This window comes from Bidens hawaiensis, unplaced genomic scaffold, assembly GCF_021521415.1.
Source record: "Bidens hawaiensis isolate Kalapana, Puna unplaced genomic scaffold, B.hawaiensis_p1.1 tig00005943_1, whole genome shotgun sequence".
In the NCBI taxonomy this organism is placed as follows: Eukaryota; Viridiplantae; Streptophyta; class Magnoliopsida; order Asterales; family Asteraceae; genus Bidens; species Bidens hawaiensis.
This window is the reverse complement of record NW_027491392.1, coordinates 445,044-450,679: the sequence shown is the minus strand read 5'-3', so window position 1 is coordinate 450,679 and position 5,636 is coordinate 445,044.

Sequence of the window (5,636 nt, the reverse complement as noted above, 5' to 3'; positions counted from 1 at the left end):
GGATGGATCGGGGGTGATTAGAAGTATGGTAAACAAGGCTGAGATTGAGGTTGGTGAGTTTGTTGATAGGTCTCTAACAAGAGAGCAGATTTCTATACTGCTTGGGTTGAATGATGAACAATTGACTATGTTAGAAACTGAGCCTGATGTCGAAGTGGTGAATGAGAAAGGTATAGAGGATGATCCATCTATTCAAATGAATACGGAGTTTATTTATGAAGACGGGGATGTGGAGATGGAAGATGTCACGGCTGAGGAGTACCCTGATTTGTTTCAACACTCAAATGTTGATCAAGGTGCTCCAGTGTTTAATGAAGAAATAATTAAAGAAGCAGAAGACCATCTTGAAAAGAAGTCCAATGGAAAGGATGTTTGTTCTGGGTCGTCTGTTGATCCATCTGTTGAAGCAATTCTGAGTTGGTTCAGATTTAAAGCTGCAGGTAAAATTATTCAGGCACATAGATATGTTGATCAAGAAAGAAAAGACACGGCTGCAGCTTGGGTCAAAGCAAACCAAGTGACCTCCTTCAAGACTGTTTCCAAGGTACATGGTGATATTGTTTCATGGATGTATGATTCAGAGCTTAAGGTATGTATTGTCAAGCGGGAGAAGGGAGTCCAGTACAACGAAACGATAATGGTGTTCTTACTTTACCGCGTTGGGATGTTCGTACCCTCGCGAGACGTCCATTTATCAATCGTGGTGGCGATCGGACAGCTGAGTGGTTTCATCAACACTTGCTATTCGAGGTAAATCATGGGTTCAAGCTCTTCAAGCCCCAGGTTCCTAGACGTAAACGTATTGACGAAATCGATCCAAGGACTGTGTGGAAGAAACTTGTTCTTAAAGTTAAACCGCCGAAGACGATGAAGAAAGTGCCGGTGAAGATGATGCCACAAAAAATGCATCTCTCGTTCAACCGCTGGTACTATGACAATCGTACTAGCGAGGCCGTCATTGTTCTTGGTAGAGGACTGGAGACTGAACTTATCAAGATAATCGACCCGATGTGGTTGGTTAATTTATCTGAAACTGACAATGACGTGCTACACAGGAAACGGATTTTGTTCGAGCGCAATTAAGACTACGACCTGGCTATGCAATTCCAACGTGTTGTGCGCGTTTGTCATGAAAAGGGAATTCATAGTTGCAGAGACTGGCGGTCCAAGCGCTTCAAGTAACTTAAAGACAAAGAGCTCAAGACGAGGGGGTGTCTGTTAGTGCACGGTTTTGCGTCTTGAGTCTTTGTAATTGTCGTTAATGTATTTGTCGTTTGTTTATTGTAATAAACATTTATTATTTCATGTAATTCGTTAAGGTATTAGGCCAGTTCGCTAAGGATGTTTAGCGAACTGGACCTTAAGTTAAGTTTCCCCTGATTCGTTAGGGAATGTTAACGAATCAGGGGGTGTTTCGCCTTTTTAATGTATGTAACGAAGTAAGATCTGGTTCGCTAGGGGATGTTAGCGAACCAGACCTATCTTCTATATATAGCGAACACTGTTCACTTGTTATTTAAGTTTTGAGAGTTTAATTAACGATACTCTGTCCAAATCCTCTCTCGATCTTCAACCTTAATATTATTCATCTACTAATACTTATATATATAAACATATACAACATCAAATCATAAGTAATTATGAGTAAGATCTATGGTTAACATATTAATCGATTAAGCTCAGATCTGAGATCTGCTAGTGTTATTGTTATTGAGATTGATACACATCCGGGATCCAACACAACTATTGTCTTATGTGTTAAGAACTTATACCTTACTTGTTTATATGCTTATTTGCTTTGTATGCTTCCGCATTCGGAGAGGTCCAACATGATCTCAGTCTAGTATGATCATACTCTAGTCGTTAGCCTTTGTGCTTCTCGACATCTCAGTTAGCTCTTTTAGTTAATTTGTTACTCATATGACTTGTTACAGCTACGTATTTTGTTATATATACAATATGTACAACTAAACTGGTGTGTTGCTCACTCAACATGTGTTGTTGACAAAATTCTATTTTAAACGTATATGCAGGTTATCGTAGAAATTTAATGCAGATTGGTGAAAAGTTAGTGAAGAATTTAAGTTAGAAATGATATGATCAAGAATTTAATTTGTAATTGTTGTTTGTTTAAAAGTTGTATTTTGTACTTGAATTATTTTGAAATTATTAAATAGATATTGAAACTTATATTGTGCATGATAGTAACCTTGAGAGTTGTGACAATCAGTTCGCGCCCTGGCATTTCCGCCGTAGGTTGGGGTGTGACAGCTAATTAGATGGAATTAACTATGGACTAAAAAGAGAAGATGGGCCTAAGGTCCATTGGCTTAGGGAGTATAAATACCCCTTAAATGCTAATACTATCCATCTCCATCATTTTACGCCTTATCCTCCACCACAAAAAAATACACACTCAAGCCAAACACTCTCTACTCTATTCCATTCAAAGATCTAATACCAACCGAGTGTAAGAAATCATTTATCTTAGCTGAGCCAACATAGTAGAACCCGACACTGCAGCCCCGGGATGTCGAATGATCCGTTTGAATCTAGATCTTGCTTTATTCAGTGTGTTTAATCAACCAAAAACGAGATTAAGGGCCCTTAGTTCAGATATGGACACCCCGAAGCTACCAAGATCATAAATGATCAAACTCCGGCCAACCATGGTGGATAACGGCGGCTGACGGCGCCGGAATCAAAGAAAAACCCCAAAAAAACACGAATAAAAGAGCTAAACTGGACTTATACGACGTATAAGTATATATGCCGTATATGTCAAAGCAGTGTATAAGTATACACACATATATGTTTTGGCGTATTTGTATGACAAGGCATAAGTAGGGACGTATAAGGGGAGGCGCATAACTTACACGGCGCATAAGTTATTTTTGGACTTATACGGCGTATAAGTTATACGACACATAAGTCCATAAAGGACTTATGCGGGCGCATAAGTCATACGCTGGCAGACTTATACGCTAGTATACTTATACATTGAAATGACTTATACGTGCTGACTTGTACGAGGAATGACTTATACACTGGTATGGATTTATACTTATACGGACCAAAGTGATTTTCCAAAGTAAACGAAAGATAAACATCGTATACGTACGTATACGATAGATATGGACTTATATGAAAGGTAACATTTAAAATGAAGATTTGATTTGATTAAATAATTGAACTTCAATTTTCTGATGAGGTTTTTAGCTTAATCCTGGCCAGGGGCTCTGCCCCTTGGACCCTGCTAGGGGCTGCCGCCAATAGAACCCTGTTGCTAGGGTCGCTGCCCCCGGACCCCAGTAGCTAGGGGTTACAATAACCTAGAAATATGATACGGATAGGGCTAGTTAATTGATACATATGATTTTTATGCAGTTAGCCGCGCCCAGTTAAGGAAAGGAGTTACCATTAACTCTGAAAGGAATCGGACGGAAGTGAGTTTCTAGCCCCATTTCCTTGTTATTTTTCGGGGTTATGTGCATATTCGACGTGATGGGTTAATACACTTACCTTTAGTGGTAAGGTGTATGCATTATATGATTTATGCGATAGTTATTGATGTTATGAATGAATGCTTGTCGATATGTGAACGGTCTTCGGATATTGCACGTAACGCTAGGAAAGGTGATTGTTTTATATATGATGCATGAATGATATATGTATGTTATGTATGAAAGTTTATAAATAAATATAAAAGAGAGGTATGGTAAGGTTGTACGGACGAAAGGGACCGATCCCTAATAATACTCTAGGAAGAAGGGATCGGGCCCTAATAATATCCGAGGTATAAAGGGACCAAGCCCTAGTAATAATCGAGGAAGAAGGGACCGAACCCTAAAAATATCCGAGGAAGAAAGGGGACCGAGCACCAATAATACTCGAGGAAGTATGGCGTAATGCTCTTTAAAACGTATAAGTATGTAAAGTAAGATTATATATAGAAGTATGAAAGAAAGAAAGAATGAAAGGAAGAAAGAATGAAAGAAAATTTATATTCGGATATTAGAGATAGTATATGAACTTAATTTTAGAAGGTTCGAATCGCAAAAATTAGAAATTAAGTAACCGAAAGCCAGTAGAGGACACCGTAATAACCTGACGTCAAGTTTTCAGAAAATTAACTTTTTAAACAGGCATTGACTTTAATCTAGTTTCGCTCAAAGTCTGACGAAAGTTATCGAAAACGGATTTCGTTTGGCTAGGTAAATTACGCGTTATGTTAATATTAACACCTAAACAATACAATACATATAATAATTTACCTACCCCTTCCCCTCCCTCCACCCTATTTCGGCCGCCACACACACACATACCCAACCCCACCTCCCAAACGCTCCTATCCCATAGCTGGTTTACACAAACTCAATGATTACTTGGGTTACTTTTAAGCTTCATAAACATCCACATAAATGACAGAACCGAGCCCCGGTGTGGAAGCGTGAGTAATCGGTATTAACGGTGGAGCTCAGATCCGGGTTAGGATCGAATCAAACTCGTATTCACTCTTGAATGATAATAATGGACGGATGTGAAGAGTTCAATTTTATTAACAATCAATAATTGGATGAACAATTTTAATCAAAACACAAAAGATAGATGTAGAAGTATGATTTTCATTAGCCGAATGATTCTCATCAAGAATCCTCATACATACATTCATGCATATATAATCATAAAGGAACGGCCACCCGAGGAGAGCTTTTCCCTGGGGGTAAACTCTCAACACGATAAAAAATCTCACAATGCACACATGACCTAAACAAATGACCTAAATCATCTATTTATACTAGTCTTGTGCCTTGGTCTTCATTCCACCGCCACTTGGATAAGACCAAAGGAATAAAATATAATATAATATTTCACCCGACAAATGCTTCAATTACTCGTTATAATATCTTGTTGTCTTTCTTTAATTTCTCATTATAAACGAGTAAACATTCGATGCGTCGGTCTAAAATATAATACCCAACAATCTCCCCCTTAGACTGATGCCATCGAATCACTTTCACAATCACCTCATAACCCGGTGCCTTTCATAGAAATTCTCCCCCTTACAATAAGCGTCTCCCATTTTTTATTTCAAATCATCTTCTTTTTATCTCTCTCGGATATAGTTGTATAGGCATAAGATCGAGGATACAAACTTCATTGATCAACTACGAGTTAATCCGAAACCGCAAAAGGAAATAAACTCAAAATTTTCCTTAAAGTGAGTTGTTCACTTGATTCGATATAATTTTTCTCCCCCAATTTCGTTGGAATGTCATAAACGAATGTGTCATTAAATCAAGTGCGGGTGAACATGTTCAATTCAAACAATCTTGACCATCCATATCAAGAATTGTTGATAAATATTCAAAATAAATGAATTAAAAGATACCTTTTGTGGTTGAAATTTGACATTTGACATGATCAACTCTTGAAATGATCCGGATAAATCAACCATCATATTCTTGTTAGCACCTTGTTGAAGTTCTGAAATTTTCGTGATTTTTGCCCAATTTTTGCTCAAAAGGTCTTCAAAAATGACCAAAATACCCCTCATTGACCCGAAGCACTCAACGGCTGAGTTGACCAGAAAAGTCACTTCCAAACGGTCACTTATACTTGGGCAAACAATTTTC